This window comes from Lissotriton vulgaris, unplaced genomic scaffold (assembly GCF_964263255.1).
Source record: "Lissotriton vulgaris unplaced genomic scaffold, aLisVul1.2 SCAFFOLD_468, whole genome shotgun sequence".
NCBI classification, from domain to species: Eukaryota; Metazoa; Chordata; class Amphibia; order Caudata; family Salamandridae; genus Lissotriton; species Lissotriton vulgaris.
In genome coordinates, this window is record NW_028241185.1 from 379749 (window position 1) to 403469 (window position 23721).

The 23721-nt window shown below is 46.1% G+C and overlaps 1 protein-coding gene across 2 annotated transcripts in view; it reads right to left on the bottom strand.

The window, feature by feature from the left end:
• Positions 1-23721, bottom strand: part of LOC147672090 (coronin-1C-like) — a 501805-nt gene that overhangs the window by 361487 nt on the left and 116597 nt on the right. The window lies entirely within an intron of this gene.

Sequence of the window (23721 nt, forward strand, 5' to 3'; positions counted from 1 at the left end):
GACGGTCGTACCTAAACTTATTATGCTTAGGGGAAAGTAACTTGTCAAGGATATGGTATGGGGTTTCATGAGTCAGGATACCAGGTTCGCATAGATCAGCAATTGTTTGCCTATTTGTTTTTGCTGACCTCACGTTGCATAGTATGGCATTGAGAAATGCTATGTGGGTGCACAATCAAGAAAATGAGACTTCATGTAAAAGCCCTTTATAAAACAAGTTTTCTTTTCAAAAGGTTGATGGTGGCATTTTCACAGACAGTGCAAAATGGAGAGAAAAGTGTAAGTAGATCTTTAGGAGCATATCTCATTGGCTAGAAAATGACCTGCCCGATAAAGGAGGAAGTTGGATATTCAGTTAAAACATACGGTTGGGTGACCTGAGGGTCAGCGTCTCGGGCGGTGACCCGGCACAGAAGGGTTTGTCTCTAGCACGCCATCAGCACACCCCGCTGCACTTCTACACAGCAGTTGCCATTAAATAATCACTGCAGACTCCAGACTACAGCAATTGATACAGTCCCCAAGATGGTGATCCTCCCTCACAATGTTTACAAGATTTGTTCTAAATCTATCTCCTCTTTGCAGTTTTTAACTCCACAGGTTACTGAAGCTGAAGCAGAGGACAATAAAGGAAAAGAGAACTCTGGTAGCTGAACCCATGTGTGCTCATCCATGTGCTTTCCAATGCAAGGTAATACCATACCTTGACTCATGCTTTTGGTTGTTTTGCCATACCCCACTATCCTCGCTACAGATGTGAGACTTGTTTCATCCTTCCAAATCCAAACAAATGGTAGCGGCTTCAGTCTAGGTAATTGGGTAATGACCACAGTCATAAGGGCAGAAAAACATGAGAAGGAAAGCTCACTGCATGAAAGAGAAGTACCCAGATATGAGGTGACTTCTGGTACACGTGCCTTGATTCGAGCTTTTGCGGTATGTAGAGGCTTGTCCTGGATCTTCATTGGCAGAAAACGGACCAGACTCAAAGGGCGACTTATCCATTTCATACAAAAACTGCCTACGTTGAGATATGATATGGACCTATTACATTAGACGGAGGAGGCTGGGTGGGGCTCAGAATGTGTTTTGTGAATTGGTATGGCTACGTTGGCAGTTCACCTGAAGGTATGATAAAGAAAAAAACACTAACAGCATCTTATGAAGACAACCAATCCCCTTGAATTGAGCAAAAAGGAATTCCTGATGCTGGTCTTAAATTCAACTTTCTACACACATTTGGTAGCCTTTAAAATAGTTGTTCAACTACTGATCACAGAATATAGGCACAGTGGAAATCAAGCTTTCAAGTTCCTCGTGAAAGCCTACACCCATGCGAAGGCGAACTGACCTACTGTTTTTTAACCAAATCTCCATATCATTGCAGTAGAAAGAGATTACAGGCAAATTGTATTGGTTAAGGAATTACTTGTTTTTTACGTGTTGCTGTAACGTAATATCCATTACTAATGCAGACATCTGTTTTTCAGAAGTGTGTGGAACATTAGCAATCATAGTGCTTTTTTTATAGCCCAGTCCATCTATTGAGTTTCGTTTTTTATGTTTTTCTTTGATTTAGTGACACTGAAAAGCCCACCATTTGGAGGTTATTTATTCACAAGTTTTTAAGACTTCATACAAAAAGATGATAATGAGCTATTATTTCAAGTTTCTGTAATTTCTAAACACATCAGTGGTACTTTATCATGGGGAATGCGCTCTCAGATATTCAGAACGGATTTATATTCTGACTGTAGAAATGTATGAGTAAGTTACAGTGACTTGTGTTAGTAATGGTGGAGCCTCAAAAAATATCCAGATCTGGAATTTCCACCTGTAAGACTGACCCTAACCCAACGGAACACGTTCTGATGTAGAGTACTTCTAATCGCCGTAAACAAACATGGTCTGATGCTCGCCCCCACTAGAAAGATGGCTCATGTCCTTGGAGCCTGCAGGTCCAGAGTTTGAATCTTGGAAATGGCAACGCAAATAGTCTTTCTTCTGAGATCAATAAATGACAACGAACACCAACTGCCCTGGTGCTAGAAACAAAGCTGCAGTACTACGATTTATATAAAAGACGTTATCATTCACGGTTTTCCCACACAACATATTGACAATGATGTAGGATACCAAAAGTAATGTCAACATAACTAAGTCTGTTTTAAAGAAGTTGCCCTGTTACCAAGTTTTGAATATTCTTTAGCCACAAGTGGCTCAAACTAATTTATTTACACTTGCATGCTCTGCAGTATGTGATAAGAGATACAGATTTGTGATGATAATGAGAAAGGCATTCTTAGACAGGCATCCTTTCTTTTTTTATTTAATAGGAAACCAGTTGAAAACTCTGATTTGCAATTTTTATGGCTGAGCTCGACACCTTAATGAGAGCACTTTGTTGGCAAATTAATGCGCAAATGTGCAGGTCGAGGGCGTGGCTAGCAGCCAAGCATGGCGGCAGCATAGCGTGAGAGCTCCTGAGGGCACTGCGGCCTAAACATTAATCCGGCATACGAATCCGACACACTACTCACCCGAAGCGGCAGCGATCGGGTCCGGGCTCGAAGCGGCATCACCAGACCAACTTTTGGCGAGAACGGAAGACCGGAGACTGCCTAACCACGCACTGGCGCACTTGGGCCTGTGCGCAAAAAGAAAGCATCGGACTTGTGTGGTTCTCCTGCCCCGGCGGAAGTGAGACCGGGCCGGCTTGATTGAAGAGGCGCTCCCCGGCGCCCTACCGGAAGAACGAGACCGCACACCGAAGAGACCGGCACAGTGGAGGCACAGTCTGGGACACTGCTGAGGGGCGTAATTCACAGGTACGCCTGCCGGCATCTACACACAGCATCCAAAAGAGAGGCGGTGGTAGCAGATACGGGCGGAGAACGGTGCGGCCGACGGCGCGCTGCACGGCTGTGAGCCCCCGGGAGGAAAAACGATCTGCCCGGAGCAGCCGCAGTGGACTACGCGCGGCCACGACGGGTGAGGAAGACTTCAATCACCCCCTGGGACGGTGTGGCCGGACATACCAGGAACTGGCCAGTAGTGATAAATGCTGGTGCCCCCGGGGGGACCGTGAAGCACAGTAATACCACACAAAGAGTCACAGGAGGGACTAGCAACGCCTAACCTGACACGGTAGCGGCAGCAGTCCTGGCCCAGTGGGGACGCAGCGATTGAAACACCAAGCGGGAGGCACCCTGGTGGTAATCCGGCAGGACCAGTGATATTAACACCATACGTGACCCATCGGCGGTGCGACCCAGTAAGATACTCTGCCTGGCGGTACGACGGATGGCCTGACCCGGCCCGGAAAACCCAGCATAAAGGCTAACAGACCCGTCCCTGCTCGGGGCGCAGTCGTAGACAGGCAATAACACGGAGCACTAAGCACTGGGTACAGCGAGACAGAGCACCGCAATCACCACAACCACTTCAGCGGCCTGCCGGACAGAAACGGCCCGAAAGTTACCTATTACTGGTACGTAGCGAGACCGGAGAGGGGCCTGTGCGGCATCAGCAGGTGGCTGAGAAGAGAGTTCTGCCAGACATATGAAATCGCAGGGTGCACACCGATCCGCTACTCCCTAACTCATACATACGAGACAAAGAAAGTCACAAAACGCTGACCGCGGCACAGTGGGGGACGGCACCAGAATCTGCAAGCCCCGAAAACATGGCGGGCAAAGGAACTAGGAGTGGATCCACGCAGGCGAAGTTAGATACATTTTCCTACAACCATCAGGCCAATCGCAAAGTAATGGGCGCAACTCCACGGGGCTACCCAAGAAACGGAAGGGACCAAGAAGGTAACGCTGGAGGACATTATGAGAACCCTCGCAGAAGTCAAAACTACGGTAGGCGCCATCTCCTCTGAGGTCACGCTGCTACGAGCGGACTTTCAAAAAATGACTGAAAGAGTATCCCAGGTAGAGGTGGTCACGAAATCTCTTGTAGAAGACACGACGGAACTACAAATAGCCATGGAACGTATGCAAAAAGTCACCAAACTTCTACAGGATAAGCTGGACGACCAAGAAGGGCGTTCTTGAAGAAATAATGTACGCATCCTTGGACTTCCGGAGACAGAGGGGAAGGGAGCAATGGACCTCTACATCGAAGATCTCATAAAGAACAAACTACAACCCAAAGGACTATCCCACTTCTTTTCAGTGGAAAGAGCGCACAGGGTTCCGGGCGGAACACCCAAGCCAGGAGCAACACCACGGCCTGTGCTGGCCAGACTTTTCAATTTTAGGGATAGGGATGCAATCCTACAAGCAGCGAGAGTCTCACCACCTGTTAAGATTTAAAATGCAACCTTGGCCTTCTTCCCGGACTACACGGCTGAGGTGGCCAGACGCCGCAAATCATTCACGGAGGTGAAAAAAATACTAGGGGACAGAGAATTGCCATACTCCATGCTATTTCCTGCCAAATTACAGATTGTAGCCGATGGAAAGGCATGGTTTTTTGATACGCCGGAAACGGCACAAGACTGGCTGGATGGCTGGAGACAAGTGGGACAACATCACAGCCCACACAGGGATCGGCCTAATCATCGTAACGGCAAGCAAATGGGCAGCCAGACCAACCACTCGACTCGTCAAGATGGCACGGAAGAAACAGAATCTGACATTGCACAAGACCCGCTTGACTCTGGACAACCGGCTCCGGTCTGAAGATTGACTACATATGAGAAGAACTGAGTGTGACGCGATAGACCTTGGACCTGATGCAGCTGAGTAGGGTGGGCGCAGTTGGTGCCTGTAAGGGACTCACCTACCCCACGAGCAAGTAAGATAGTTAGGGAAGGACTAAAGCACTCTGCAATGTTGGGGAAACGGGCGGGGGTTTGTCCGTGGAGCAGGGGAGCAGGGAGGGGGGATGGGGATAAAGTTTTATTGTTCATGTTTCTGTTCATAGTCATCACTCAACCCACACTCCACGTATCGGCATACTCCTACACATTGTTACGAAATGCAACATATGCACTAAGCCCAACGACACACTGCACGCGACACTATCCCAACGAGTAAATGGCCCGACCACTTCATGCTATGCCCACTGAGGGTACCCCTGTGACTGTGGAGGTGCCCCCATTGCGCATGCTAACCTGGAACGTCAGAGGCCTGGGGGACAAAATAAAAAGGGGATTGGTCCTACAAGCCATTAAGCGTCAGAGCCCGGATCTAGTCCTACTCCAAGAAACACACCTTGCAGGGACAACGTGTAAAGCGCTTGATAGGCGCGGCTATACAATGGCAATACATGCAGAATTCACTTCGGGTTCCAGGGGGACAGGGATACTAATGAAAAAGACGTTGCCCTTTCTCATAACACATCGCGCGACGGATGACCAGGGTCGATTTGCAGCTGTACATGGCCAGTGGGAGGGCAGGCCCCTCAATGTGGTATCCGTATACATCCCCCCGGCACTCCACTCCGTAGCATTGCCTGCCCTGGGCAAGTTCCTCCTAGACCTCCTTGAAGGAGATACAATCATAGGGGGTGACCTGAATGCAATAATAGACCCTGAGATGGACACCTTTCCCACCAGAAACCGCTCAAGAGGGACAGCATCACTCCCGGACTTTTTAGAAGCCCTGGGCATTGTAGACATATGGCGACATCTACACCCCGCGGCTACTCAATACACTTTTTACTCCGCCGTACATAATAGCCTATCTCGCATAGATTACTTTTTATTCCTGGGGGTTGGACTGGGGTCTGTGGACAAAATAGACATCCTGCCTAGAGGCATATCTGACCATTCACCAATTGCTATATCTCTTACCACCAGAGAAAAGAAATGCGCTAGAATCTACCCAATATACCCGAATTATTTAAAAATCCCGAAGATCCGGAAGAAACTTAAACTAGCAACAACGCATTACTTTGCTGAGAACGCTGGAACGGTGGCCTCGCCATCAGTCTTCTGGGAAGCGTACAAAACAGTCCTCCGGGGTGCTGCTATAGCAGCAATAACGGGACACAAACGGGATTCCCGGCGAGAACTCACAGAGATAGAACTGACACTCAACAACGCAAACACTGCTCATATGGCAAACCCCTCCCCAGCCACAACACACACACTACTGATTCGGCAACAACAATACCAGGCCCACCTAAAAACGACAGTGCAGGGTTACATCGCAAACACTACACATAGAATTTATGATGTGGGTGACAAAGCGGGGAAAATGCTGGAGTGGTTAGATAAGAGAGGGGGAGGTGCGAGAGGTATTCAGAGGCTACGCACTGATGACGGTCAGGAGCTCACACACCCGGAGGAAATTGTGCGCACCTTGGCAAGTCATTTTCAAAAAATATACACCCCAGACAATGTCGTCACTGCACAGACGGCAGCAGTATCACTGGCAGACATTGTTATCCCCAGTATAACACAAGAAAATATGCAAGCCCTGGAGATAGACCCAACAGAGGAGGAAATTCAGCTGGCAATTCAGGCACTACAATCAGGCAAAGCGCTGGGTCCCAATGGATTGCCCGTGGAATGGTATAAGTCAATGGCCTCAGAGCTCAGTAGACCCCTACTGGACATGTATATGGAGAGCAAGGAAAAGGCGGAATTGCCGCTGGATCAACGCACGGCCACAATTGTAGCTATACCAAAGCCGGGAAAACCTCCAACTGAATGTACCTCTTATCGCCCAATATCATTGCTTAATATAGAGGCCAAGGTGCTGGCTAAACTTCTGGCCAACCGTTTGATGCCACACCTGCGCACCCTGATCCACCCCGACCAATCGGGCTTTATGCCACACAGGAGTACAGCACTGAATCTCCTGAGGGTTCATGGGGTGCTGGCTCGTTCACACCTCCTCACGGAACAGGCTGTAATTCTCTCCCTAGACGCCAAAATGGCTTTCGACCTAGTAGAATGGGAATATCTCTTTGTGGTACTTGCACGTATGGGCTTTGGGCCGAAATATAAAGCCTGGATACGACTACTTTACACAAAACCGGTTGCGCAAGTAGTGGCCAATGGCCACATCTCGCCAACATTCCAGTTGGGCAGGGGGACTAGGCAGGGTTGCCCCTTGTCACCCTTACTCTTTGCACTGGTGCTCGAACCCTTGGCAATCCTGATTAGGACAACGCCCTTATTCAAGGGCATTAAATGGGATGAGGGATGGGAGGATAAAATCTCCCTGTATGCGGACGACATGCTCATTTATATGGTTGAACCTGACGACGGAATCCCAGCCCTGCTGAAACTCTGCAACAAGCACGGGAAGTCGTCAGGCTATACCCTGAACTGGTCAAAATCGGTGATATACATGCTAAAGGGCCCGGCACCGAGGCTACAAGACGATTGCCCCTTGGCTACGCCGACGACCTCCTTTAAATACCTGGGCATTGTCATCGCACATATTGAGGCGGACTTCTTTGCCAACAACTTAAAACCACCTATGGATCGCCTACGTGCGGACGTTAAACACTGGGCAACCTTACCCCTGACCCTCCTGGGGAGGGCAGCCTTGTATAAGATGATGGCACTCCCCAGGTTCCTATATGTATTGGAAAACACCCCACATCCTGTCCTACCGCGATATTTCAAACAAATTGCTGCGTTAGTCTCAAACCTGCTCTGGAATAATGGCCCGGCGCGTATAGCATACGACAAATTTGTAAAAAGTTGGTATGAGGGAGGGATTGCGCTTCCCAACATTCAGCTATATTACTGGGCAGCTCAACTTAAAATAATTAACCAATGGATCCACACCCCGAGAGACGACCCAGCATATCGGGCAGACTGGTCGCAGCTGGGGACAGACTGCATGCTCGCAGTACTATATAATAAATCACAACTTAAACATTTGCTCGGTCCAACACAGCACACAGCGGCCCTATGGCACATAGCACAGGCGCGACTGGGCTGGAAAGGGAGAATCACCAAAATGACACCATTATGGGACACGAAGTCACTAGGAAACCTTAGAATGTGTAAAGGATTTGCGCAGTGGGACTCCATAGGCATTTCCACGGTGGGGGACCTTTGGGACAAGGACACGGTAATAACATTTCCACAACTCCAGCAGCAATATGGCCTCAGACCAACTGAAACATTTAGATACGTACAAATTAGACACGCACTGCTCCGGGCGATTCCAACGGGTACTGATTTACCGGAATCCTCACCACTAGAGGATAGACTACTGACGGACTTCCATGCAACTGAGCGCGACCTCCCTCACATACAAAAAACTGATCAACAACTTGGAGGACCCCACACTGAAACTTAAAGAAAAATGGGAGGGAGAGATAGGTGAGGCGGATGAATCGGAATGGAATGAGGCACTGGCCTCCACGAGAGAGGTTGGCATTTCGGCAAAGTTCAGGCTGGTACAACTTAAGATCCTACACCGCATCTATTACACCAGAACGCTACTCCACAAAATACATAGAGCACCCCATCCCTTTTGCTTGAGGGGCTGCGGGGAAGAGGGAACACTATTTCACACATTATGGGACTGCCCACAGATACAAGAATTCTGGAGACAAATAATGCGCACAATTTCCCAGTCACTTAGGATTTCCATTTTGCCAGAACCACGCAAATGCCTCTTAAACATCTGGGACCCCAATGATCTAGATAGGTATGGACTAATTTGGGCTACACTGGCCATGACAGTGGCTAAGCGTGATATTGCACAGAAGTGGGGGGGCTCCAGAATTGCCCACTGCGAACAGATGGGCTAAAAACATGGATATCCTGATGGTTACGGAAAGGGCGGTACACGTCCTTCGAGCTGCCCCCCGCAAATGGAACAAGGTGTGGGCAGCGTGGAATGTTTATAGGGGAGAGATTTGTGAACCTTTGCCGGAAGGAGACGAACTAGACTCCGAGGGGGAAGATGAGTAAGAGAAGGGGCTGGGGGTGGCAGCCTAAACGGACCAAATGCAGTAATGTTTTGGAACAACTTGATTAAGCGGTAACAAAGGGACAGGGAGACTTGCTGATGGGGAGAGTGTATGGGAGCATATTTAACAGTGATGACTCATGTTTGGGTGGGGGCGGGGGGTTGCTCTTAGAACTTGTAAGAAGAAGTGCTCATGTTAGACAGCACATAGCGGGAGAAAATTTGACGAACTACGATGACTGCGATATGGATACACGGGAGCGCATATATGGGTTTATGTGGGTAGCCTAAATCACGGATGAAGAATATGTAATATGTATTATAACTTACAAATATGTGATTATACGAAAACAAAAATGAAAACTTGATTGTACCATAATAAATGCTTATTAAGCAAAAAAAAAAAAAATGTGCAGGTCGAAATTGAGTCTCAGTGTACACTTAACTTCTGTTTTTTATTTCTTTAGAATGTTGTCTATGGCGCTGTTAATATGTTTTAAACTATAACTTGTTGCCCACTGTGTGGTAAGACTACACCTTCATGACACACAAAGAGTATTACCGTTTAACGATTGCTGAACAACATGCACAACCTTTACTCTTCTATTTAAATTCTACTGTAAATACAAGTCACGCCTGTACTTGAGGTATCTCAGGAGGTGCAAGTCAATACAATTAATTACAAATTTGGATAGAGTAGCTCCCGCCAAACAGTCCATACGTGTGGTTTAGAGATACAGATTGTATCGTATTACATAAAAATTATTTTAAAGCTTGTATGCATCCAGATGCTTCTTGGCACTAGCGAGCCACTTACCACAAAATGTGGTGAACTTAAACAGTAAATATAGTTGCTTAACTAAAGGCCTACTAGTTAGAGCGGTGTGCATCTGCATGGGCGGTTAATTCCTTAGGGAGGTTGCCTGAACTGAAAGGTACAACCGCCTAGTCACCATCTCCTGAAGCAAGGGGCGATCTGCAGCAGTCAATATATGCGGTATTACAGGCAGAGTTTCAGCAAAACCAGCAACCACGAGCCATGTTATGAGACGAATTTATTTTACAGAGAGGATGATCCAATACATTAGAAAGCCAATATGGAGTAAGTATTCCACCAAATGTGCAGGCTTGATTCAATACCATTACCATCCATAATAAGTTTCCATGAAAGTTGCAGGAAGCCCCACATCACGAACAAAAGAGAACAGCTCATGGAACTGGAAGGAAAAAAACACACCTTTGCACATCTCACCACGGACACAAAAGGACTTTCCCATCAACCATGCTCCTTTCATATTCTGCAACGCACCAACTGCTATCAGTAGTCGAGAGAAGGTATACTCCAAGCTTGGAAGGCCGACCTCTCAAATTTTCACCCACTAAGAGTCAACATGTATGGTTCTGTCCCCAGTCTCATGCTTTTCTCCTCCTTTTTCATTATTGCGTTTGCCTGGTCTCCCATGTAGCTCTAAAATACTTAATCCCTGTTTCTTTGTCTAAACTGACTTCAACTAGTGTGAAGAAGTAAACTAAAGATCCTGCTCGGTATGCAAATGCAACATCTATTCTCTTTCCATGCCAGAACCCTACAAAATATATGCAAGCATACCCTTTTGTCTACTGTGTGAGGGAAAAGTACCATTACCCAAGTGTGTCTGTGAAATTAACCAAAACCATGCTGTTTAGTTTGATTGATCCAACTGCTGTTGTGTGATAACCTCTATCCTTACTATATGCAACAGCACACGTCTTGAATAGTACAGCAACAGCCCCTGTTAGAAGAGTAGGCCTCAAGGTTGAAGAGAGCAAGAAACTGTAGTCAAGGCGTTCTACTACTCCCCTAGCACGGCTTCCTTCCTTCGCCCTGCTCCCTTCTGCTCAGACTGATTCGGAGCACAAATAATCCTGTCCAGTTCTTTTTTGCTCCTGTCTTGATCATTAAAGGACTGTTTGCAATTCATCTTGGCTAACTGAATTAACATCCAAAAATAGTTTGAAGCCATTCTAGATCTATCTCAAGGTGTCTCTCAAAGACAGTTCTATTCTACTGCTCTTTTGAACCTGTTCATCTCAATGCACTGTTACTCCAACATGTCCAGCAACAGTTTATTGCACTCATTCACATGGCTGTTCATCCTGGGTGCTCACATAACCTATCACGAATGAGTATAAATCATCAACTCCCCACGCACATCCAGCAACACCTGCTCCATATTGCAAAGTCAATCCATTTTATATGCATTATTTCCAAAACTATCTCCAACAATCACTACCACAATTATTACAAAACTGGCACTCCTGAAACGAGCCAAAAATGCATGACTGAAATATGCACTCTATGCTTGCTATGGATTGCCCTCTTCAATAGTCAATGGCCCAACCACCACCACCACCAAATCCACATTTGCATACAACCACTTTAAGAAGCCCAATTGAAAACTGAAGTACCAAATGCACAACTGTGATCAGCTATGAAGCCCAATCCCTGGACCACCGACAGGACTACGTGGCCATGCAAGAAGTACAAAATGCTCTACACAAATACGGACAGTGGTTCCACTGTTATCCATCTCAGCTGCACTAACTTATCAGCCTGAGAAGGATAAGCAGATAAGTGAGCATGTGTGGATTTCAACATGTGATCAACGCAGATTTCTGCAGGTGGTGCATTAGTCTACTCGACTGGACCACTAAAAGTAATTATCTTACGGCTGGTGGGTGATTTATTGCAGTTGATGTGTTAGTGTCAACTTTGCAGCTCTTGGCCTGCACACAGGGTGCTAATGAATCAGAACTATAAATGTTAAGTGATGTGGTGCAAGAGGTACTCGCACAATGCAGCCAGCTACACTGCAGAGAGAACAAAACCAAACATTAGGTGAAAGCCGGTTTCAAATTCTCAGAACAAACTATGGAGTGCTTCAAAAACTGAACACAACAGCTTTGCGTGAGGGGTCATACTTACTTTGCTCACTAAACTATATATTTCGGGGGAGAGAGTACAGAACATCGGATTTGTTCCGAACTTGGTAGGGCTTGGGTTCTAATCCTGGCTTTGGTCGAGGACAAAAACAAATCACAAGATTCCTGACAAAATCTGTACCTCTCAAAATATAAGCTGTGCAAATATTTATTCTAAGTCTTCTCAGGCGATTCCTCCTTACTGTGGTGTCAACTCCACAGTAAAATCCACTCCTTTATGATTATTATGTCTTCTTATATAAAAAAAATAATACACACCACCAGGTATTTTTTTTGTTTATTGTTGCCTTTCCCTACAAGTTGTTTGTTCCAGAAAGTAAGACAATGCTGTCTGGTCCATAGAGTGGGTCATGACTCGGAAGCAGAGCTGAAATTGTCCTTTTTTTGGTTTTGTTTAAATTGGGTGACCTCGAACCCCTTATAGCCACCTCATTTCATACTTTTTTGATTACCATGTGTGCCACAACTCCCTCCATAAAGCCTCTTCATTCCCTTTTCTGTCCAAAGTTGCCCCCCAACCCTTTATCTCCACCTCACTCGCTCTCTTGATTTTATATGGGGATGGGGGCTGCACTCCATGCCACACTCTGATGATGTTGAACAAGCGATTCCATAAGAACATGGCGTAAATATAGGGCATGCTGTCTAATGATTTTCCAAATACCATTTTCCAATGCTTCCTGGTTGGTGTAATCACGTCCCAACACGCACAAGCATCACATCTTTGAGATGCTCCCTCTCCCAAGCGATATCAGAGATCTGAGCTGCGTGTTTAGGAAAACCAGAGCAAAGTCTCAGGGTTCCTGTAATCTCACGCTGATGCTATTCAGTGTGGCATGTTATTCTTTTTATGCCATGTCTCTTGACAATGAAAGAAGTGTGTGTGCGTGAGTTTTTTATGGGGGTAATCTAGGTGTCACGTAAAAAGTTGTATACCAGAAAAATGCTCTCTGCCAGAAAATGGGGATTGACTTCTATTCTTCAGAGTAGAAATGTTGCACACGAACAGTGCATTTTTATTTATGTTATTTTACTCTGTATTTTTTCCTGAAGGGACAACTTTATGCTTTATGCATACACCACATTACTTAGATTGTGAATTGAGTAGCCATGTTTTTTATCTGTCTGTATTAAAAAAGGGAAGCAAAATATCCTTGCTGCAAGTAGATTCAACTGCCTCTGTGTTCTTCTCATATAGTAAACATGTTTCTCAGGAACCATTTGTATTTTTAGTGCACCTTGTGGGCATACAGCATCCCTTTATTTGATGGTCTGCTGACTCTGGACACAAGGTCTGACTGTATCAAGATGGGTTAGCTCTCACTCTCTTAAAAAGGCATTCGTGAAGGTTCTACAAATGAAGGTCATTGTAGAGCAGGCTGGCGGTCTACTTTCTTTCTTCAAAAGGACCCTTCTATGAGGAAAATATTGCTGACGTCTCTACAGAATGACAAAATATCATGGATGCTAACTTTAATCAGGGAAAGCATGTGCCTTTTCAACTCCAACATTTTACAAGTACCTTTTAACCTATGCTTAAGAGACCATGGGTGCCAAAAGCCTGTGTTGTTTTCTCCAGTATTCTCTGTGTGTCACTTTCAAAAACCTAGAACCAGCCATGCTTTGCACACGAACTGCCTAAGCTTTGGAGGGAAAATAAAACAACAGCAAATCCTGCTGTGCAAAGTCTTAACTTTGTGCTCTTTAGTAATCATGGAAGCAAAGAACTGATCTCTGGTATGAAATGTGCACAGTGGTAAAAACAGAACAAAACTAATAAAAATAAACGCAAAAATATGGACAGAAGAAAACAAACTAAACGCAGTCAGTATGTCTACACTGCTTGGCTTAACAGAGGAAAGGAAACGGCTCGTAGGAAATTATTATACTGTATATTAGGATTAGAAAAGTAATTACAAGTTCCATGCTTTATGCAGCCCAAGAAGGCTGCTTCAAGGTAGAGGGGCAGGATAAACAATAATAAAACAAATATAAGAGATGGTTCTTATATGGGGGGTACTCACTAGAAGCTCAGGGAGGGTCTGATCCAAGCCTGATTTTCAGGCTAGCCGCATAGGATACATTTACTTACAGTGAATCTAAGTGGAACTAATTTGCGCAGTCATTGGCTATCTTGAATATCTGTCCTAGGTAAGGCCCTCCTTGACATACGTTGGCCTGCCCTGCAATCATTTTGATTTAAAAAACCTTTAATACATTTTATAATTGTACAGTAAAAGCAAAAGCAAAATAAATACATAAAGATGATAATACATCATTGCATGTATGTAGATGGAATACCAAAAATATTTGCAGATTGTCATGCCTATCTCATACAATTATTAAGCATGTTCTGTAGTGATCATCAGTCCATGGACTCAGGTGCTGCTTTATATATGAACATTTTGTGTCAATAACAAGAGACCAATAAAAGTAAACATTACATAATGCCACAAAAATTGAATAAATAAAATAATATCAAAAACGAACAACCAAACTACTCAAAGCTACTCAAAACCTTGAAAAAAAGATAAACAAATTTGCACATCTCCATACATGCTCCAGAGAAGAGTCCTGTCTCGCATCGCTTACTACAAAAAAATAAGAATATAATCAGCTCTTAATCAAAAGCGAGAAGGGACTTGGACAAACAAACAAAAGAGCATAACTTTCTGTGAATCAAACAAGGCAGGGAAGATGCTGGCAGCCTATCTAGAATATAAACAGAAGAACTGTATCAGTCATTAAGGGTTAAAAATTAAAAGATACTAACAAAGCCAGAAACAAATTGACACCTTCAAAGAATACTATGAGATTTTATATTCCCAAATGAGGAAAATAACTACGAAAAATACTTAAACAATCCATCCCTCCTCTCACTTAACGAAGAAGAAAAGGATACAAATTCCCCTATCTCTACCCAGGGAATTACAAGGGTCATCAAGAATCTAAAAACTGGAAAAGCCCTGGGACCAGACAGAACCAGACAGCTTCTAATCCCTCTTCTACAAAACATTTGGAGAATTACTCTGTGATTCGCTTCTCAAACTGTACATACACTTTGCCAACACAGGCACAATTTCAGGTACAGCGCGAGGCCATAATCGCGGTTATAGAAAAAGAAGGAAAAGACTCTCTACAAACTACAGACCAATATCCCTGATCAATATGGATAGTAAAATCTATGCTAAGATCCTTGCTAGCAGAATACAAAAATAAATGCCCAAATCTTTACATTCCTCTCAAATGTGCTTCCGAAAAAACTGTCTCTCCAGTGCCAACACTAGACTACTGTGTCACGTGAAAAACAAAGCTTAAACTACTACCACACCAACAGTCACTATCACATTGGACGCTGAAAAAGCATTTGACAAAGAGAACTGGAGGTACCTCGTCGCAGTGCTACACAACTTCAACCTTGGCACCTCTTTTATCCCAATGGTCATGGCTCTATACTCTAATCCCAGTGCCACAGTCTGAACCGGTGGCTTCCTCTCTCAAGCCTTTCGCTACACCAGGTCACATGCTAAGGATGCATGCTTTCTCCTTCCCTCTTTCTTCTGGCACTTGAATCCCTTCTGGCAAACATATGACTTGGTAGTAAGATTCAGAAAAAAACAACAGTTAAGTAGCAGCATACGCATACGATATTTTGATAGTAACAAAGGATAGCTGACCAGTCTGTCCCACAAATAATGAATTACATAGCTGAATGTGCTAAAACCTCAGGATACAACCTCAACAAAGACAAGTCTGATGTTATCTTAATAAATAGCATAGGCTCCAAAGATCTTTTGGGATACTCGGGACTGGCTTGGCATCAACATCACATCAAAATACCTCGGACTTGAATTCTCCAACAATTTTGTGAACTTGCTCAGCCACAACAAAGCACTGACTAAAGAAACAAACAGACTTACTAGATGGATCGTCACCGAAGGTTTTAGCAAGGTGACGAAAGATAGAAACAGTAAAAATGATGATTGCATCCATCATAAATTATTTAATCAATATGTTACGAATTTATGAAGAAAATAGATGGAGTCATTAACTTCCTCTGGCACGGGAAGAAGCCTAGATCCTCACTTAAAAAACGGAGACTACCCAAAATCCTGAGATGCAGGGGAAGACAGACTGGTCCCGACATTTCCAGATATGGTTGGCACTGGCAGCAGGGCTGGCTAAACAGAATATTGCAAGGAGATGGGGGACGCAGCTCCTGCCATCGGTGGCGGGTTGGGAAAATTACCTTGATTGTTGGTGGAGGAAATGGTGTATTGCAGCAGGGGATGCCCCAAGAAGTGGGGAAAAATATGGGGTCCTTGGCAAATATATCGAGGGATAGACCTAAATGCACGCTAGCCTCAAGCATGATGATAGTGGGGGTGTTAGGGAGTAAACGAAGAGCGTTCTCACTGTTTGTTTTGTAGTCTGTTTTAAAGGATCTTCCAGACCCTAAATGTAAAGCAAGAACCTTATGTTAAACTGTGATGTATCTCTGCACCTGCTATGTATTGTCCACTCTTGCATTAGTGTGATGAAAATACGTTTAAAAAAATTTACCTAGTTTTAAAACTTATCAAACTGATTTCTTATTCAAGCAATGTACCCACTAGAGCTAATCCGGAGGGATGGCTACACACCAGTTTGGTTAGAACTCGAAACATCTGTTAATCCCTGTGGGAATCTTATTTCATTCATCTCAATGGAGAAGGTTACCCTGCCACACTGAAAATACATGATAAACAACATGAGATAGGACATACTAAAAATAGGCTCTCTCCTAGAAAACAAAATGCACACATCTAACCTAGCCTCTATATGGAATAAACCTATGATCAAGTTACATGGTCTTCTGATCCAATGGAAGGAGTGGGCATTATGAGGAATTCTCACTACTAACCAATTAGGTTCAAACAAACTCCTGCTTTCCTTTGCGAACTCACATCACACATATTCCCTATCTAATTTAGATTTCTATAACGTTCTAAATGTAAAGCCTACATCCGAAAACTGACCTACACTGATAAAACACCATCATTACCTCAGTTTGCTAGCACACTTATCCAAGCGTAACACAAGGTCTCCAGAATATATAAATATTTAAGCTCAACAACACCTACACTCATGTAAAACACTTGTGAAAAATGGACTAGGGATGGCCCGACACTCGAGAGCACTAAGCAATGGACCAAAATCCTGAACTCCCATTTTCTGTACACGATTTCCCCAGTTCTGGCTCAAACTAAATTTATGCTGATACAAGAACTTTTTATACTCCATTTCGCCTGCATAAACTAAGACTAGGAGAAACACCCCCATGTTGGAACTGCAACCTTTAAAATATGTTCTTCCACTGTCCATCCTAAGCAAAATATTGGGACGACATGTTTGAGTTCATCAGCACACTCTTTCTAATTCATCCCCGTAGAGAATTCAACTTTTTTCTTACAGGTCCATTTGGCTCACAACTAAATAATGAGGAAGATGGATACTCATTAGATATTTTATTCAAACTAGTGTGTAACCTCATCCTTAGCAACTGGAAAAAAAAGCTACTCATCAAAAGTCTGGAGGACCGCATTTCTTTCAATAGGGGTGCGATAACATTTGACTTCACAGCACCCCCTCGAAAACGAAATCAAGAGCTATTTGGGCCACATTAGACAACTTTATGGCTAACACAAACCCCCTGTAAATGATGTCCCCTTCGACTTTATGCCAGGCATCAGAGAGCTCATGATTGAAATTACAGTGGTCAAGAAATCACAATTTACAACACCACAACAGAACCCAGTCACTGTCCTCCCTAGTGCAAGCTACAGTAATGATCCATCACTGAACTCTTATCAGGTATTATTATAATTGAATACATTATTATTACTGGCCTGCCCTGCATTAATAACGCCCCAACTCTTCACCAAAGGCTATTTGAAATGAAAAAGTTGAACACTGACATGGGTAATGCAGGATTGCTCAGCTCTTAAAAACGAGAGCGGCTGGGCTCTATATCTCTACAGCAGGGCCACCTCTGTAGGAGGAGGATGGACACCAATGCCAGCCACTTCCCTCCTCTTACCCGCTCTCAATATCCATTTGATTCCATTTCCTCTTCACTTCCAAGTAAACTTAGTGGTACCTGTAGGTACTGCTAGCCAACGATATCGTTCCTGTCAAGTTTTACTGGAGTTTGCACCATCCACAGCTTCACATGTGACAACTGCGAGTTTCAGCAACTGCACCTGGGGTATCTGTAAGAAACCATAAACTGCACTGGTGTGGTTTGCAATACTACCAGCTACACCTATGAGCATTACCAAATATAGCTGGCACCGTCTACATCACTGGAGGTATGCATGAGAAGTGACAAATGCATCTGCAAGCACATCCATGGTAGCTCCTTTTGGGATCTGGCATCAAAACAGCACCAGATTCACCTGACAACAAAGATAAGTGTGGTAACTATGACTCTATGAGCATCCGCAAATGGACCTGTGAGCACCACCTGTGGTGTCTGGACGCCACCTTGTACCTATGCGTATAAACAAATTAACCTGCGAGCACTACCAGTGGTATCTGTGGGCATCAACAAACGCTACTGTCATCACTCCCTGTGGTATTTGTGGGCATCAACCAGTGCTCCTGCGAGCCTTAATTGTGGCGTCTGTGAGCATCATCTGCCATCTATGTAGTATAAAAGCAGCACCGGATTTACCTGCGAGCCCTACAGCCTGCAGGTGGTGTCTGTGGGCATCACCAACCGCACCGAGAGCCGCAATGGAGGTGTGTGAGGGGGGTGTGAGGGTACGAACCACTAACTGCGGGACCTGTAATCACCATCAGCCGTTAAAGATGTCAAGTTCTTTTTGAAAATCAAAGTCTTCCGAATAAAATGTGACGACTGACACCACCTTTAGATGTTGACATCTCTGTGATCTTTTGGATGGAAGGCAAGTGGCATGGAAATCAATAACCCTGTCAAAACGAGCTGCCTGGAGTTTTACGCTTATTGGGGGGGTGAGGCCTACAGACTAGAAGAACCGGTGTACGATGCGACATGGTAACGTGTAGATAGATGTTCATGGGAAATGGGTTATTTGATTTGTGCATTACGAAATTGTCAAGAAGGCTCTGACCCTCCCACACCCAAAGGATTTAGACTGTGAATAGTAACATGTGGCGTTTTCCATAGAGCTACAAAAACCAAAGCTGCACGTGAGGGCTTTAACTCCTGGGAAAATACCCCGGCTTTGTGAGCCACACCAAGACCGAAACGACTGTCACAAGACAAGGAGAGATACCCCAAGCCGTTTAGTTTTGCGATCTTTGCGGGTGAGGGCCAACGATGGGCTTCAGAGAGAGCTAACTGGCCACAAAGGGAAAGTGGGGGTGTAGGAGAGCCCCGCAGCCCATTCTTTGGGAGCGAAGTGATTTCTGAGCGTCAGGCGCCTCCTTGCCTGTGGACTGGTGAGGCAGCTGGGGACTGGCACTGATTGAAACTCTAAGTCCCAGGAACCAGCAGGCCGATAGCGGACCAGCAGCCCCTCCCACCTTGCTATCGGGGGCTTATCTACTTCTTGCGTCTGTGGACTGGTGAGGCAGCTGGGGACCGCCACTGATTGAAACTCTAAGCCCCAGGAACCAGCGGGCCGATAGCGGACCAGCAGCCCCTCCCCCCTTGCTATTGGGGGCTTATCTACTTCTCGCGTCTCCCGCTCCGCAGGAGACGCTTCGCGCCTGTGGAATGGTGAGGCAGCTGGGGACCGGCACCGATTGAAACTCTAAGCCCCAGGAACCAGCGGGCTGATAGCGGACCAGTAGCCCCTCCCTCCTTGTTAACAGAGGCGATTTAACCATTTGTGGATTCCCGCAACGTGGGACGCGCGCGGGTGGGCGCAGGGCTAAGCCCGGGCAAAGGGCAGGCCGTATGTGGCCGTCAGGGGCCGAAGAAGGCCAGGCTGGGCCACGGCATTAACATCTGACCGTCTGGATTGAGTAAGACTTTGGCCCAAAATTTGCATGGTGGACTGGTTGATATATTTCTTCCGTATCCTTGCCAGGTGCTGGTTATTGTTTGCTGAGTGACATTTGCGCAGATTACGTCATTTCCAGGGCTTTATATCCTGGTTTGCTTGGTATCTGATAATGTTTTGTGAAGTTATATTAGCGATGGCAAAACCAAAGGAAGGGAAAGGGGTAGTAGGTACTCTGGACGCTTTCTTAGTAAGAGCAGAATCTGCAATTATAAATGAAATTAAGCTAACTGAACGCAGGTTGTCTCTTGATTCACAAACACTCCAGAGTCGTTATGCTACTACCAGCATAAATTCTAACGAGGGGCAGGTGGATGGAGGACCACAAATTAATGGGTGCTCCTCGTTGTTGCCCGATTCCCCCAGTACCCAGGAAATTCAAGATTCCTCCACTATAAGAGATAAACCGACTGTAGTAACGAGGGCACAGAAATCCAAACAAAAAAGTGGAAGTTGTCCGTCCCTATTGGGTAAAAAAGGAAAGGGACAGATAACTACCAGACCACGTAAACAGCATACATCTAAACCCCCAGTAAAAAAGGGTACGCAAGAGACTATAGAGATAACATCTGAATCAATACCCGAGTTAAGCTTAGATTCTTCCCTGACAGAGATAACACCTACACTGATTACACCGAATATACAACAGTGCATGGAGGAAAACTTCTGGATTAAGCTGGAAGCAGTGATGAATGTTCATTTAAAAACTGTTTTACATAAATTGGCTGATATTGAAAAACGGCTATTACGCATAGAGAGCCAACACTTAAATACTTGCGTGCAACACGCAGAAACAAGATCCAGCCTAAATAAGCAAATGGGTAAAAATAGAAGTGGGGAAGCTGTTTTATCAGATTGCCCGGGGCAAAGCATAATACAGGTTGGGAGAACAAAGGGACAAACAAGCAACTTTAGTCCCCCTGTGGATGCAGAAGGCTTAACCCAGAATGGTAATCAGGTAATAAACTCCGTGAACAAGAACAAATCTTCAGGGTCTCAAATACCTGAAAATGAGGGTAGATCACAAAAGACCACTGCTATGGAACGTTCCTCGTGCCATTGCCCGTTAGTAGCCCAGATTCAATCTTAAATTTGCCACCCCAATTGCAATTGTTTTCTCTGTATGATGTATACTGTTCTCATATCCCATTTCCTGTTTCTTCCCCCCCCCCCTTCCTTTCTGATTTTCTTTTTTCTCAAATAAATTCAAACTTAAAAATTTGCCACCTCAAACCACACCTTATATTGTTGTTTTAGTAAATGTGCGTCCACTAACCCCAGGGGAAGGGGAAGACTGGTCGTCCCTGAGGAACAAATCTTTGCATCTTATAAATGCTAAGACAGGTATTAATCATAATTCCTTGTTTCCAGAACTTAAGATGTAAATCCGACCAACCTCCCCTCTTGAACAATGTGGTCATTTCCACCCGACGATCTAAATCATGAGCATGTCATGTGCATGTCAGAGCCCTTAACCTGCACTGCCTCCCTCCCCCTCCTGTGACCCCACTTCAAACGAATTGGGCATCTAGACAAGTCCGATGTTTCATGCCTTGAGCACACCAGTGCCTCAGCCTACCCTGCCATCACAATACTCCCATTCCATTAACCTGCGAGCTTGCCCCTCTCACGTCTTGACCTTGCACGATGCAGCACCTCCACCCCTCCATACCCTGAACCTGACAACACTACGGCATCTGGGCCCTCCCCGTGCTCGAATCTCACCTTCCTCAGCACATAACCTTGCCCAACGTGCGCACGCCCCTTCCAGCGCCTCGGTCTTCGTATGAGGAGCCCTCTAATCCCCTCCCACTGACAGGGTACACATGCTACCCTCCCACCTACAGGCACTTCCTCCCCCGAGGCTGCGCGCATCCTCATCTCACTGCCGTTCCGGGCACCATCCACCCCGCCTCTCGCGACAATGTGCACGCTATCCCACCCCCATTAGAAATACCCTTAGGTCGGATAGATGACGTGCCAGCAGAGCCCCGCCCAGGGTGCCACCATCAGCTCCCCTCAAACACAGGCATATCAGCCCCACAGAACGCAAGCACGCCCATCTTTCCCTTCCACTGCCGTAGCCTTCCTCTTCACACATCGAGTAATCCCCATCCTCCGCACCATCCCCCTGCACAATGCCCACCTCACAGCCGGGCGTCCTCCACCGGCCCTCCCCTCGCCAACAGCGCCTCAGCTGCCCACAGCCCCTAACACAAGCAGCACAAGCCAGCAAAGGCCCTTTCACTCTCTCGTCCAATACCTTAGTGTTATAAATGATAGGAGGTCCACACCAAGCGTAGCCCTCCCTCCTCACCCGCCGCGTGCTCTCCATCCTCCACACCCTCCCTCTGCACACTGCCCGCCTCACAGCTCGCTGCCCGCCTCACAGCTCGCTGCCCCTCGGCAGTCCTGTCCTCGCGAAGAGCCTCGTCGCTGCCTTCAGCCCCTATCACAAGCAGCAAAGGCTCTTTCACTCTCACAGCCCAACGCCGAACTCATCTCACACCTCACCAACTGCTTCACCTTGTCCGTCCTTTCACCGTATCCATCGCACTCCTCAAATGATCTTACTTCCATTCATCCTCTGTCCTTTCACCCACATCCGTTCACACTCCCCATCCACTCTCCCTTCACTTGTCACCAAGAGCCCGTCGCTCTCCATTGCCCGTTCACCCACAGCTCTCCGCTTCATCGGGCAGCTTTTCTCTCCTTTCACTTTTCTCACAAAAGCCAATCCCTCTCACCCGGTCCCCTTGCTTTCCTTCCACGCTGATTCCACTGCTCTGAGCATCCTGAAATGTCACTGACAACACACCGCTCTCATCTTTTCACGCTGAGCCAGGGCCTTCCTCGTCTTGATATCTCCCCGCGAACACATCGCTCTCATCTATGTCATTTCTCGCAGGGGCCATCGATCACCTTCGTCGACCCTCCCAGACTTAATCACTCTTCTCACCTCCCCCTTTCACAGATCCGATCGCCCCCTCCTCTCGTCTGAAGTCCATGGCTTTCCTCGACTTCTGCTTTTTCACACGCAGCCTATTGCCGGCGTTGTCCACTCCTGTCCTTTCCCACATACCTGGCCACTCTCTTCACAGAGCTAGTTACCCGCCTGTCCTTTCACCCTGAGCTCATCAAACTCGTTTCCATCCATAATCAGTTACTCTCTTGTTGACTTTTCACGCAGAAACCACCAATGTCTTATTCTCTGACAGAGCCTACCACTCTCATCTGACCGCTCTCCTTCCTCCAGCTGTCATGTCCCCTTCACATCCAGCCCAGAGACGAGGGAACAAGTAAGCGCAGGTGTTACAGCTGCAGCACCCGCCTTTCTGTAATCGAGGGATTCCCACGATTGCTGGCTTACATTGTGCAGCTTAAAAATAATCGTTCTGGCACTGCCACTAAACAAATTGTTCCAGCACCACTGACAGAGACAGCCTCTTCCTGCCCTTCCTCCCTTAACACCACCAGCCCGGCCTCTCATCTAACAGCGAGCACATTTACTATGATGACGGAGTGTACACAAAGCACATCATCCTCAGCCGGTCCTTCCTCCCTTCAAACCGAAGAGATCGCTTCCTTCATTCTCGCATTCCTCTCCAGCGAGCCAATCACAGCCTTCAACCTCGTCTCCGCGTCCCTTCACACCAACCCTAGCATGTCCTTCCCCTTCACAAAGCGTTCTGATCTTTCTCCTACACCCATTTACGAGCCCCTCACTACTTCCTCTCGCACGGATTACATCACTCCTCTCACCACTTCCTCTCACGCTGAGCCCCTACCACACCTCATCTTTTCACCTC